General features: G+C 36.9%; 1 long non-coding RNA gene across 1 annotated transcript in view; it reads left to right on the top strand.

The window, feature by feature from the left end:
- Positions 1 to 15,251, top strand: part of LOC149070796 (uncharacterized) — a 30,121-nt gene extending 14,870 nt beyond the window's left edge. The window contains exons 3-4 of the long non-coding RNA XR_016195000.1: positions 6,821 to 8,063; positions 13,741 to 15,251. This is a non-coding gene — a long non-coding RNA (uncharacterized LOC149070796). The remainder of the gene's footprint in view (positions 1 to 6,820; positions 8,064 to 13,740) is intronic.
- Positions 15,252 to 15,650: the final 399 nt, after the last annotated feature.

The raw sequence follows: 15,650 nt of genomic DNA, 5'->3' as shown, positions 1-15,650 counted from the left end.
TTTAACGGGCGATTCGCGCCTTGGAAGTTGGGAACCACATAAAACCAACTTCAGCCGACCTTAACTGTGGTAACAGTGGGGTTTGAACCTGGGACCGCGAGTCCGTCATTTTCAGATCACTTAAGTAACCCACAACACAGTTCAAGAACACTTAAACGATCCGTGGCACATTTAGAGATTTCTTGAGGGACATGTGGCATAGTTTTAGAGCACTTAAGCTGCCCCCAGTGCATTTCTACATCACTCGAGTTACCTGCGGCACATTCCCAGATGACCTAAAGTGAGCCGTGCTATAATTAAGGTTCACTTGAATGATACGTGGAACAGTTACAGATCACTTAAGCAGCCCAGACACATTTCCAGAGCACTTGAAGGATCTGTGAAACATTCAGTGAACTGGCTAAAGTGGCTCTGTAGGGGACTTATCAATAGGAAGAATGTTAGTTCAAGTGCCCAATAACTAGCGAAATGTTTTTTCCCATTCTTGGCGCACCGTATAAGAAACCATTGAGAATATTTCACATCTTCATACAGGGTGGCTGATGACGTAAGTATCATGCAAACCCCCCTCTTGTCAGCAAATCGGAATTCCCCCATCTATGCTGACATAATACTTGAATGACCCAAACGTGTGTGTTAAATGTCTATCTTTAATTCTCTGCCAGTTTTTTTCCTACTGACCACAGTTCTTCACCTGAAAAACTTCCACACAAAGGATCTCCGGAACTTACCATACATTAACAGAAACGTGATAAATTAATTTCATTCCCTATCCTTAGAATTTCTGAACCAAAGAAGAAAAAAATTGTTTTAGTTTGAAGAAAAAATATTCTGTTCTAGAACAATATGAAAAACAAACCGGTGCAATTCAACATTTTTGACGATTTAATATTATTTGGGGAAAGAAAAACAAGATATATATATTAATTTAGTCAAACGGGACGTATATACAGGATATATACAGACGCATATAAGCAAGTGTGACTCGGAAAAGACAGAGCAACAACTTTCCAATTGGAAGTTAGAGGACAGGAGAACTGTATAAAAATTTAGATTTTTTTGTTTTGTGACACACTGTATTTTCACTCTGAAAACTGTTATACAGGGTAATTTCTGAACATATTTTGAGCATTTTTTTTTAAATTGAAACAATACCTTCATGACAGAGGTCTTCAACCTTTTTCCTAGTCGTGAGCACTGCCTGTACCCATCATCAAAAGAAGAGCACCCTTACGACAAGTTTAACATACACGTGGATGAAAAGGCTACGATTTCAATCCTCAAATTTGTTTAATTAGAATATTAATCAAATACTCTTGAAAAAAGCATGAAATTGGACACAAGCATTCTGGGTATTTCAGGGAGCATCGTGCTGCTCGCAAGCAGGGCCGGATTGATCCATTTGAAGGCCCTAAGCATTCAAATGATTTTGGTGCCCCCATCCCCTTTAATGCATGGCCCTGGGCCTCATGACAATTAGATCTGTTTACATATTCGAGAGTAGGTACATAAAGTGTTTTTTTTGTGGGGGAGGGGGGTGTTTAGAAAAATCATTTTTCCCTGGCAACGGGTTGGTAGTCTCGAGTGCCAGAGGAGCCCTATGAAAATTTGATCTGGTTAAAGTTTTGGAGAGAGATGTAGTAGGCAGGTATTTATATAGGATTTTATTACCAATTGTGGACTGGTAGGCAGGTATTTATAGCTATGTAGGAAAGTGGGGTCTCGGAACAATTTGTTTTGCCTAGGGCAGATGCTGTTGAGACAGCTCTGGGCATGTCCCCATCATGAGGCGGGCCCCTAGGCTAGGATCTTTTGCAGGCACCTTTATGATGAATTTATGCATGACAAAAAATGACGAGAAAGGCTAACCAGGGCTACATCCCTCTCAGCCCCACCCTTGTGGAGAGCTATGGCTTCGGGCTTAGTTTATGGAAATTGAGTGAAACCTCAATCCAAAAAATGAGCATTAATGAGAGTTCTTGTTCGCAATTAATTTAGTTTCTCTGCTTTTGTGTCACCTTCAGTCAAAAAATGAAAATTTTCTTTGTCGCTAGACAAAGGGTCGCTTGGGGAGGGGGGGGGGATCTGTATCTATTTTGGCAAAGCTGTGGCAACTCCCCAAATCTTTTACAGAAATCGAGTAAACTCAGTGATCATCCTGGTCCATAGCTTGGAGCACCATGCCCCCTGCTCTCTTTTGTTTGGGAGCCCTGGTCAACCGTTTACTGTACTATCTTCAACTGTACAATCAAATGCTCCGAAAATTTTGGGATTTTCTTGCCGATGGTTGATGCAAGGGGAAAAGTCGTACATTAAGAAAATTATACAATTTGATCATTTTTTGTGGTGCTTATTTTGCTTAATGGTTAATCCGGCCCTGCTCGCAAGCAATGGATTAAGATGCCTGCTGTACGACAAATGGTTGATTGTGTGTCGCGAGAGATTCTCCAAGAGAAGATATAAATAAAAAGTTGAAATCAATGTGTTATTGCATTAATATTCAACTCAAAGTAGTTCCGGCTAATTATGCCATATTTAATTTTCTGGGCTTTGTATATCTCTAAGCGAACTCAATATTTCAAAATCAAGAATTCAATACAATTTTCAAAATTATTGATGTGGAAAATTTTAACACCGATTTCTATGGGGATCATCCTTTGCCTGACCTTCAAAGTGATGCTGATGATGATTCTGACGACTATTGAAAAAAGTGACAAATCATTATAAAGGCATAAACTATTATACTGGCAGCGTTAAAGAAGCGACAAACCATTGGAAAGGCATATACACATCTGAAACGCATTGCTAAGGAACCAAAGTAAACGTTCGGAAAGTGATTGTCGAGGCCCAAAAACCATTGTTGCCCTATGGTTTTTTGCCCATTTGGGGCATTTGCCCTTCTCTGACGAAATTTTAAAGTAGCCTATCGTTCAAGTCGGGTCCCATTTGCTATATACACCAAATTTGGTGGTGATTGATCTAAAATTGCAGATTTGTATAGAGAACACACACAGAAAATCAATTTTATATATATAGATTTTTTTTTAATGGTCGAAGTGTAGAATCATTTTGAAATCGGATGATTCTTTCTTAATCACCCTGTGTACGAAAATCAAGGATCATACACCTTGCTACACTTCAATCTTGCATAAGGGACACCAAGTATGTCAAAAAAACAAAGAAAATATTTGATATTAAAAAAAAACCCAATATATCTTTGGAAGTCTATTTTATTATTAAAATCAGACCAAGCGTTTTGAAAAGGGTTTTTTGGGATAGCGCGTTTTACTGGCAAAAAAAATCTATGTTCCAGAAAACCGGGACGTGTGGTCAGCGTATGTAAGGGTTGGCGATAATTCTTTTTTTTTTTCAGAAGAGGGTCACACTTCAAAAGGTTTGCACACCACTGGATTAGATAAAGGCCGCATTAGCACTTGGAGGGGCACCCTCTTTAATCATCGTAATTACAACCAGTATTTTTTAAAATACAGTTCTAGAGTCCCAATGTCTTTTTTTGCCTTATGCAGTGAAACTTCCATAAGGCGACCACTGTATTCCTGGGCCAATTTCCTTTTGCAGCCAGTTTTTCTCGAAACAGACGATAGGCTCCATTAACATAATATCGGCCCTATTCCGGGCCACCTTTTATATGCGCTGAGTGACCACTTCTTATATCTTGAGTTAAAAAACAAGTTTGTTTTTTTTCTTCCCAATGTATTCAAAGCTGGCAGCAGGGCTGCAACTAGTGGGGGGGGGGGGGAAGAGCGGCGGGTCTCGTGCCGTGGGCGCTTGACCCAAGGGGACACAAATTTCATTCTTAAACCTCTCCTTTAACATTACAAGGGGGCATCAAAATATGCGCTTGCCCCGGGTGACCAAGCATCTAGTTGTGGCCCTGGCTGGTATAGTTCTCTTTGTATAACGTTATAATCTTTATACATCAGCATAAATACCTTTTTGTATCAATCAGATTTTCTGTTTTCATTCTATAACATTATCAGGATAGAAACATTTGTAAATAGGATGACAAAGGATAATGCTATATGGTAAAGGAGTGGAATTTTTGGCTTTGCAGATATTTTCTTTTTTTAGCGGGCGGGAGATTCAGTAGAACACCCGTGAGGGAATGAAGAAAATGTGAAGAAATAACGTGTGAAGTATTTGCTAAAAAGAAAGAATAAATCTCTCGGATAATACAGATTAAATACCAGATCATGTGGTCAATTCTTTAGAGTTCTGCATACAATATAATGAAATCCGATATACATAACAATACTGGACCAAGAAAAAATATTTTTATAGAGGAATTATTGTTATATCAAGAGGCAGCATCATGTGCCATCATATTTATGCTGCTGTTAGAAACTTTTCTAAATCAATGTTCTTATAAGCGTAGTATCGCCAAAAAAAAAAAAATGCTTTCAAGTATTTATTCACTGCAAAATATTTTAATTGATCAGCTGATAAAAGAAATTCATTTAAATTTATTGCCACTGTAAAGGTGTTTATCACATTACACTTTGGTGTATCACACTAAAAGTAATGATACTGAACACTTTCAGTGATTAGGTGATACTTAATACCAATATTAGACATCCTCCGAAGCAATGGAATATGTGAAATGAGTAAAAATATGAGAGATCTATTGTTTCTTTTTAGCAAGTACTTTACATGTTATTTCCTCACATTTTTTTCACTCCCTCACGGTTGTTCTACTGAATCTCTGCCTGCTTGAAAACCAAACACACCCCGCTTCCCATCTCATTGAGATATCAAAGCGTTCCTGGAGGATGGGTGTGTCTGGAAATTTTATTAAATATCTTCAGAATAATAAATAAAAATATTACATATAGATTCACATATAATCAATGTTCGTCAATGGGCGTATAATAATATGCGGAGGAAGAAATTAAAGAACTCCGAAAGGTATAACCGCCAGATCACACTCATCTTATAGTAAAGAGTTGATTTGTATAATCGTAGTATCGCCAAGACTAATTAAGATTGATTGTCTCTGGAATATAATCTCAATTTACAATTTGATTAGACATTCGTCAGTACAAAATGTCGATAGGCGCAACGTCGCTTGGCTCTCAGTAGATGAGTTTCAGCGACGAGGCCGCAGATCGTACATTCTAGTAGGGTCTGGGCGAAAGCACCTAGCTGGTACATAGTCGTCATCAGCACCTCGTTTACGCTTCGTGCCAAGCCATTTGGTATGGATATGATGGAGATTTTTGTCCAGGAATTGGATCAGCTGGCGAAGTCGGCTGAAGTTGATGGGGCTCTGAAGTATGCGTCGCTTCCAGCAAAGCTTTCCATTATCCGGAATGTGGCTGAAATGGAACTGTGTGCGGGCAGGAACACAGTAATGCTGTAATGTCCCGACTTGACCACAACGACACTTGTAATTGTTGGACTTTTTAAAACGTTCTAAATATACTGGTAACAGACCATGCTCTGTAACCATAATAATCTTTTCACGCGACCAAATGAAAGGATGCCAGCGAACATGCCGTTGGATTCTATATGCGTCTTTCTGGACATTATGATCCCACTGTGCTTGCCACTTTCTCAACAGCTCAATATAAATATCAAAGAAAATATCTGCAAAGCCAAAATTCCACATCCTTTACCTTATTCAATAAAGACCATAGGTTATTTGTCTGGTTTAAGCTGTCGCCCCGGAAGTAAATTTTTTTTTTTTAAACCGTCTTATCAGCCAGCAGCAACCATATAGCATTAGCCTTTGTCATCCTATTTACAAATGTTTCCATCCTGATAATTTGATGGATATATATTTCGGATATATATATATACTGAAGGATATATATATATCCAGCAAAAAATAAATAAAAATAAATAATAAATGTAGCTTTCAAAATACTCATAAAAAATGTTGTCCAAGGGTTTATTATAGTCAAGTGTATTGTTGTAGTGAGAGAAGTTTAACATTAACTACAGATTTTTTATTCCAAACAAGTTGAAAAATTACTGTTGTAAAGGTAGTTTCCGTTATATTATATATATTGACGTTTCATCGTACATGTATCTGTTTTTTGGCATTGTAAATAAATTGAGCATAAGATTTTTTGTGACATTGAAAACCGTTATTTCGACACTCCATGAAATGTGCTTATTTCTTGCAACCTTTATTTGGCAGTCACCTCTGCAGATAGCCACTTTTTTTGCATAACGCACAAGTGGTAGTCTTAAAGGAGTTTCACTATATTTGTTATTATGATAGTTATCTATACTTTTATCTTCTATTCTGAAAACATTCCTTTAGTTTTCATAACAGTAGTGAACAAATAAAAATTGTATAAAAATCAAAGTACTGTATAATATATGGATTATGCACTGTAATTGAAAAGGCAAATACTACTTTTAACCTCTACATTTGGTACAACTTAGAGGCGCAAGGAAAATTCAGTATACATTGCATATCCAGAAAAAAGTCTGCATATAGAAACAGCACTGAACAATAGAGCTAGGGCTTATTAACTTCAAGAGAAATGATTTCAAATTCTTTTTGAAATAACACTTGTATGCATTGAGGAGCTGCTAGCTGAGAAGACACTCCTCTATTATGACAAAGGATTGTCAGAAGCTTAATGAGCTTGATACCATTTTCAATGCTTTGAAGCATCTTTGCTGACAAGACCTAGAACAGAGAAAATCAGTTGTATGCCAGTTACCAGTATAATTTGTGCTCCTATGCATCAAATGACCGTAACTGAGATGTGATTGCATGTATTTAGTTATTTGCTGTAACACATTTTATTTTCAGTATTTTTTTTACAGTCACATTTATTTACAGGTTTTTCAAATCCACAAACCAGCTGTGAATTGTCATCCAAAAGATGAGAGGAGATCATATCTCATTACAATTATGTATGTGCTATATACTGAATTTATGATCTTGTGTTATCATGTGTGAAAGGGATGGATGAATGTGTTGTCCTTGTCTTGTGATTTGTGTTTTTGTGTTGTGTGAAAGGGATGGATGAATGTGTTGTCCTTGTCTTGTGATTTGTGTTTTTGTGTTGTGATGTCTTGTGTTGTGTGAAAGGGATGGATGAATGTGTTGTCCTTGTCTTGTGATTTGTGTTTTTGTGTTGTGATGTGTTGTGTGAAAGGGATGGATGAATGTGTTGTCCTTGTCTTGTGATTTGTGTTTTTGTGTTGTGATGTGTTGTGTTGTGTGAAAGGGATGGATGAATGTGTTGTCCTTGTCTTGTGATTTGTGTTTTTGTGTTGTGATGTGATGTCTTGTGTTGTGTGAAAGGGATGGATGAATGTGTTGTCCTTGTCTTGTGATTTTTGTTTTTGTGTTGTGATGTCTTGTGTTGTCCTTGTCTTGTGATTTGTGTTTTTGTGTTGTGTGAAAGGGATGGATGAATGTGTTGTCCTTGTCTTGTGATTTGTGTTTTTGTGTTGTGATGTCTTGTGTTGTGTGAAAGGGATGGATGAATGTGTTGTCCTTGTCTTGTGATTTTTGTTTTTGTGTTGTGATGTCTTGTGTTGTCCTTGTCTTGTGATTTGTGTTGTGATGTCTTGTGTTGTGTGAAAGAGATGGATGAATGTGTTGTCCTTGTCTTGTGATTTTTGGTTTTGTGTTGTCCTTGTCTTGTGATTTGTGTTTTTGTGTTGTGATGTGTTGTGTGAAAGAGATGGATGAATGTGTTGTCCTTGTCTTGTGATTTGTGTTTTTGTGTTGTGATGTGTTGTGTGAAAGGGATGGATGAATGTGTTGTCCTTCTCTTCTGATTTGTATTTTTTTTTTTTTTTTTTGTGTTGTCTCTTGTGCGAAAGGGATGGATAAAAGCTGTCCTTTCATTGTTCTATGTTTTTTTGCTGGTGACGTGTCTCACATTGTTTTATTTTTTCTTTCCATTTGTCAAATACCATTGAGTTGCTGAAGAAAAATTTTGGTATGGAAGTTCTCATCTGTCATTCATGAGAGTTGAAGATATTTGATCACAAAGTGGAAGCATATTAATCTAATTTCATCACTGTGGTTCTGCAAGTTTCTCAATTATTAGGATATTTGCAATGACTGGGTAAGTGTCTGTGGAGTCTAATATCATTGGATTTTGAATGACATTTGTTTAGCATCTTTTCTTTCTGGCTCTTTATAGTTTTTAAATGTCGTGGAATTCTGTGGTTTTTTTTTTCTTAGTTGGTGGGATTAAAACGGTTGTTTGCAAAAATCTTTATTAATTCACTAAATTTCTTTGCGGTGGGGGAGGGGAGAGTGTTATGAGAATATTATGAGAAATATATTATTTCTAAAAATTTATTTAAAAAAAGTTAGTGCATATTTTTGAAGGTTTATTGAAGCTTAGTCTGAAAGTTTTTTGATTTTATGCATTTATGTGAATTAATGCTAAAAAAAAGCGGAGCTGTAACTATAATTTTCACTGAGGACAAACATTATTTTGCTGCCCCCCCCCCCCCCACTTAAATTCAACAATTTTATGATGGTTTCCTTTGTTTCCACCTAAAATTGCCACCCAACTAAATTTTGCTGCACGGGATCAGTTGCCTGCCCCCCTCTAGTTCCGGTCCTGATAAAAAGGACAATGTTTTTGAGAGATACCGTCAAAAGTATTAAATTTTTGTTTTTAGAAATAGCGCAGAAATTGTTTAGTTGCCAGTGTTTTTTTCTGAGTAGTTAGGACCAACTAGACATTGCAAATAAATTTTTCATTTTTATATATAATATATACATATGGGGATATTTATTTTAAATGAAATGTGCTACAAAAAATGTATTTTAAAACATATCTGCTTTTTTTGCATGGTGTTTTTTTTTTAATGTATATTTTCTTTTTTTACGCACATTTTTTTTTTGGTATGTATTTTAGAATTTCGAACTTTCAGAATTTTCTAATGTATATTTTGACATTTCAAAGTGCATGTTTCGGTATTTTAAAATTCGGTATTTTGACATTTTCAAGTGCATATTTTTAGAGCATATTTTGCAACTTTTTAGTGCATATAATCTGGGCTCTGAGAAACATTGGCTCATAACTAATCTCTTTCAAGTAGGGAACATGATATGCCATGTAATTCTGAAATTCTAATTGTAGCGGTCCTCAGTTTTTGCGCATTATCAAGTGGGAAATCTATATTCCGAATCACTAGGCATTGGTATTGTTAGTCTTGTCCATACCATATTTTTTTAAATAAACAATGTCTAATTTTTGCAAACGTCATGTACAGGGCATCCCATAAATTCATAAATAGTGTAAAAAATTCTTTAATTTGAATGAATTGGTAATTTGCATGGAATTTGTGAAAAAGTTCCACCTAAAGGGAGCTGCATAAATGAAAATTACTGGAAATATGCAAATCAGTCCTATAAAATGTTTCGGAGCAGAAGAAATTAAAAAAAGGTTCAGATCTATTATTCTGTGATTTGCATTCAAGCAGCACAATCTATCGACAAATATTTGAACTAATTTTTAATCTGTACCAAAAAAAACCCTTTTTGTGATAACCTTTTTGCAAACCACATTTGAATACACCAATTCCTTAAATTATAGATTTATAAAAAAGTATTTTTGATTTATGGGGGGTGGGGGGCAGTACAGTCGAATCCCATTATAACGAACTCAAGGATATTAAAGAAATCACTTCGTCATAAAGAAATTTCTGATTTTACGAATTTTAACATTCTCTCGTTAAAAAAAGTTTCTTTGTAGCAGAATTTAATTCTGAGGAAAAACTTACATTATAAAATCTAGATAATAAAAAGAATGAATTGATAACTCAGTGACTCAAACCAATTAGGCATTGAATTGTTTTTGGATAAGGTTTACTTAACATATTTGAGGCAGAATTTTTTTTGTACAAGTATTGTGGAAGACGAGGAAACAACAAATTTCATTTAAAATATACACGTGCTCAAACGCATGCAATGCTTGAGATTTCACATTTAATCACTTTACGATCAAGGACATAATGTTGCGTCCAAACACCAGTGGAATAAATTCAAACATTTGTTTTCTTTCCTCATTACCACAAAACCTTGTTGCAACCCTATAAAAAAAATACAGTAAAACCTCGTTAATTCATCACTCCAATTAAGTCGTCATTTTTCTTCAGGGCCTTCCAGCTCTCATAGACAACAATGTTATTAAACCCTTGTTTACTCGTCACTAATTTCGGTTAAGTCGTCACTATGAAAAAATTTGAGAAAGTGTAACAGACTATTTTTATGGCTCCCATTATAAAAAAAAAAAAAAAAAAAAGCTTATAACAGTATCATATGCTTAAAAGTCACCATAAAATCCTATATACCCAAACGGAACAGATTAAGTAATGAAAGTTACGCTGGGGAAGTTCATTTGCTGACTAAGGTTTTGGTTCAAGCTAGATCTCATTTCTGCATGGGCTCTACTGGAGAAACTGCAAGACACCCAGGCTCTGTTGCTAGAAGCAACGTAAGCACTTCACCCCCCCTCCCCCAGGTGGGGGGGGGGGGGACCAAGGCATCTCCGGCAAAATCAAAATTTATTGATACGTCAAAGATTACATATAGTGCAAAGAAATCAAAAATTATGTAAATCGAAGAATGAAATTAAGTTAAAGTGCAACACAGTTACGGATAATAAATGATCATAGAAAGCATGGACTCTACTAATTTAGGGCTTGAAATTTAAACAAAATGTCTAATTTTTTTTCAACAAAGATAATCTTTCCCAAATTGAGGTCTTCTGTTTACTTTTCCCTGCCCAGGTCCCCTCCACTAAGTCAAAAGTGTTGGCGATTACTTTGTAGTTGTATCATGAATTACTGGTGAAGAATTAAAACACTAAAATATTAAATTTGATATATATGTAAAATTAATGTACAATATAGAGTTCTATTATGAAGAAAAGCTACCTATATATTCTAACAGTTGCTCTGTTAGTCTAAATTAAAAATTGCTGGTATAAATCAAAGTGTACAGTACATTTTACCACAATAATTTAAGCAATAAGAAAAGATAAAAAATTACTATTTTTTTTCTTTCGCAATCTGTAAATTTTATTAATATTGTTATTTTGATTCATATTTTAATGTCATATTACTTTAAATTTACACGATTTTCGCAACATTGCACATTAAAATTGACGGCACTCCGCTTAAGTCGTCATGATTTTTCGATAACTTGAGGTGACGACTTATCGAGGTTTTACTGTAGTTCTTTTCATCTCTGTGATGAGGAGGAAAAACTTCTATTCTTGGGTTAAATAGGTTGTACTATATACATGTGTATAAGAGGGGAACGAAAGCAGGTGAAGGTGAAAAGAGTACCCCTTCCTCATACCTATCCACATACCCTACCCTCATATCTATCTGTAATACTTACAGGTAATAGAGGTACTATTTTCCTTTCACCGATTTCCCCTTTCCTTTTTCTAACATGCCATTAAGGTTATCAAAACTTGTATTAAACGTATTCTTACTTATCGCTGATTTGTTAAGCCGAGATCATCCGAATTTCTTGCCTATCACTTGTAAGCGAAGCGGTTGAAAGCACATGCGAATCCCAGTCTGCTCTCATATGAGTGGACTGGTAGTCCTTATATTTCCGGAATGAATGTACTGAAACCATGTATGTTTCTGAAAAATGTCTTGAACGAGACTACATCAGTATGTTGAAAATTTGAGTGTCTAGTCTTGGGATCTTATAACCTTAGAGAGTTCCTATACCCAAGGTTATCAATCACTGACAGCATCCACGAAAGGAAACACTAATGTTTTATGAACAGTATGTAGATGTGATTTCTCTATTCTGCGTGGATGGGCTGACATGGCATCAGGACCGTCTTAAGAACATCATGGGGCCCCCGGGCCAAGTGATTTTTCTGAGGCCCCACCTGAGGAATTTTCGAAAATTTCAACAGGTTCTAATTTCTGTGAGGGCCCTTCTTCCCTTGAGTCCCCTGGGCCGTGTCGGGTAGGCCCATGCATTAAGACTGCACTGCATGGCATTATATTCTGCTCAGGGGTAATGTAGAACCTGCCTTGGGGAGGAATGAAAAATTTTCTTAATTGATTAAAAATTTTTTTTTTGGGACTTTTTTTTTGATTGAGTCTGAGTGCTGGGTGGGGGGGGGGGGCAATGGGTAAGTCCCCCTCGGGAGAATCTCCGGATTCCAAAAGTTGACACGTCTTTTCTTATGTAAATTTTAAGGATTAGAAAAGCTCTCGTAATAAGGAGATTTTGTTAAAACTGGATTGACTATTTAGAATTGCACTTTTCTTACTCGCAGAGAGTATAAACAAAGTTTACATTCCTAGATGTAATAGAGGAATTGCAAAAAATTACAAAAAGTACGCAAGCCAGGAGTGGGCTATAACCTAGGGTGGCAAATTCGATAAATGAGTGGTCAAGAAAATTAGACTAGAATAAAAGGTGACAAAATTTGTGTTGCACACAGGCAGTAAAACTGTTAATTACCTTTGATCAAACCCACAACAAGTCTGGGAAGATCGGGACACTGCACTATTGCCCGTAGTCAAATGGGAGTCCCACTATATAATGTACACTTCTTTTACATAATATTCCTTTCAGTGGTGCGCCAAAAAAAGTCTGTCCCGAGAAAACACGCTACAGCCCTGCCTCTTATTAGAATAGGATGGCAGGTTGCATGATTTACAATACGAGCAATGAAAGTCATACTTGCCCTCATAATTGAACCGCCAACAGTCGGTAAATTTGAGACTTGCATTAAGCCTCTTGAATTTTTTACAGCTGAACTGTGTTGCTGTCGTCCCATCTAGTTTTTGCGTGGGTGGAAAAGAGGAGCAAAGAAGACCAGCGAGTTTCGGGCGTATTTACTAATTTCCTCGTGGGGAAACTGAATAAGCATATGTGGAAGTGTTTTAAGTGGCACGCGTTACAGTATTTTGAAATAGGTTGGATGTGGGGAATCCCCGTCCCCCTCCAGAACAGTGGTTCTCAAACCTTTGTGACCCCGCGGCTGCCTTGCCCTAGTTAACAATGATTTACATCTCCCCAGAATGGTCTAACTAAGAACCACTTTAAAGCATCAAAGCAACACACAATAATATCGCCGGCTCGTCACAATGCTCTTGACAAAAATTGGCGACGCTCACTCTGAGACCCACTGCCCTAGAAATATGCAGAAAGCGTGCAAACACCTTCAAATGCTTTCCTATCCCCAAAAAAAATGGGTAGGAAGCGTGGGTGAATATACAGTGCGGAGGAATGTGATCACCCTATCGCCCGCTCAATCAATATGAGTGATATATTGATTGAGTGGGTGACAGAGTGAACGACCTAGTAGGTGAATGAGCCACCTAGAGAGATCTAGTGGGCGAGCAAGTGACTGATTGAACGACCTAGCAAATGAACAATAAATGACTCGTTTGCTCACTTACTTGTCCACCACTTAATTGGTTATTTGCTCACCAGCTGACTCACTCGTATCAAATTGTTTTCCGTGAATTTTTGGGACAGTATAGGCGGAAGGGGAAATGGGTGATTGCCCACCTCTTCGTTCAATGAAAAAATTGTTGGTATATGTGGATGGCCGCAGGTGGAAATTCACCCCTTCCATTTGAGGAGGAGGAGGAGAGCCCGTTGTTGGAAGTGCATGTTTTCTCTTATGTGGGGACAGGATTTTCAAACGGACCGTCCTGTTCAATCCAGGACGTATGATCGTCCTGATTATAGTAAAGAGAGATTAATATAATAGTTTTATTTTATTTCTTGAACAGGAGCTGGCTGGACAAGACTAAACACCACCCTCAACTTGGGTATAGAATATGTTTGACGGTCAACACAAGTCTGCGAACCAATCTCTGGGAACTGTTTTTTGGAACCAAACTGGTACTGTTTTGTGTCTGTTATCAAATTCATATTTTCTTAGCTGTGTTTTGAACATTGTGTGATCGCGTTATTTCGGTTACCACCACTGGATAAATTTGTGATCGAACAATACAGTACCCTTCTTTTGGGTGTTTGTATTTTATGACGCCATCAACTGTGTAAATACCTGTGATGTTTGTATATTTTTTGTGATAGTATAGCATAAAACAGAATCCGACCAGCCGCCAAGAGAATCGGAGGCAGTGGTCGCTCTTTGTGTCTCGTGTTGTTTTGAGTTATAATTTACTGGTGTAGTATACCGAACAGGACTTCAAGATAAATGCTATAGGGTTACTCTAGGAATGGGAAATAGGGTGAACCGTTTCTGTTTTAATGCTGTGGGGACGTTCCTTTAGAGGGGCTGCCTGAAATGAATATAATTTATTACACATAACTGAAATGTGTGTTGACTAAGGTTTTTTTCTTTGTATTTAATACAGTGGAATCGTATCTGCGGTAGAAAGAGATTCACCTTGAATGTGAAAATTGTGTAATGAATTGTTTATTGTGTTGTGCGGTATTGTCATCATTAATTTTTATAACTTTTAGTATGTGTAACAGTTTTATAATATGTGATAATCTCTCATATTTTGGAATGTAGTTTCGTTATATTTCACATCGTAACTTTTGAAGGCATCTTTTTTGTTTTTGGCCGCCTCTTAGGGCATTTTGTTTGTTGTGGCTGTTTCGTGCAGAGCGTATTATTGCGCTTTATTACGTATTGTGAGATGTCTTTCATTGCGTATCGCGTGTTGGGTGGCATTGTGGAATTTTTTTGTGCATCGCGTATTGCGCTTTATTACATATCGTAATTTGTTGCGAATGGCGCATTGGGCGTATTGTGGAATTTTTATGTATCGGGTATTGCGATTTATTATGTATTATGAGATGTTTGGTTTATTACATGTTGTAACTCGTATCGTGTGTTGGGCAATATCGCGTCTCGTTACACTTTATTACTTATTCTAACTTGTATTGTGCGGTGTTGTAAAATGTTTTTTTGCGTTTTTGGTGGTACTGTGCTTTATTACGTATTGCAATCTTATCGCGTGTTGGGTGGTATTTCGGAATTTGTTGTGCATCGCGAATTGAGATTTATTACGTGATGGGCAATATTTTGGAATTTTTGTGCATCGCGTAATGTTAGATGTCTTGGTTCATTACGTATTGGAACTCGTGTGCATCGCGTAATGTTAGATGTCTTGGTTCATTACGTATTGGAACTCGTGTGCATCGCGTATTGAGATTTATTGCGTATTGTTGGATATTTTGGATCATTACGTATCGCGTGTTGGGCAATATTGTGGTTTTTGTTGTACGTCGCGTATTGAGCTTAATTCCTTATTGGAATTTGTATTGGATGATATTGTGGAATTTTTTGTGCCTCACGTATTGCGCTTCATTACGCATTGTAACTCGTATCGCGTGTTGGGTGGTATTTCGGAATTTGTTATGAATCTTGTATTGAGCTTTATTACTTATTCTAACTCGTATTGAGCGGTGTTGTGAAATTTTTTGTCCATTGCATATTGCAACTCGTATCGCTTGTTGGGTGGTATTTCGGAATTTGTTGTGTATCGCGAATTGCGATTTAATAAGGGGCCATTGAAGTATTACATAAGCAGATCTTCAGCCATTTTTGACCCCACTTGTCATCAAAAGTCGGTAAACCCGAAACCCCCCCCCCCCCCCCAATGCTGACGTAATACTTGAATGACCCCATATGTGTATCACGTGATGGGCAATACTGTGGAATGTT

This window comes from Pholcus phalangioides, unplaced genomic scaffold, assembly GCF_987345545.1.
Source record: "Pholcus phalangioides strain wild (caught in Gottingen) unplaced genomic scaffold, Ppha-v1.0 ptg000020l_1, whole genome shotgun sequence".
In the NCBI taxonomy this organism is placed as follows: domain Eukaryota; kingdom Metazoa; phylum Arthropoda; class Arachnida; order Araneae; family Pholcidae; genus Pholcus; species Pholcus phalangioides.
This window is presented reverse-complemented; position numbering and strand designations above follow the sequence as displayed.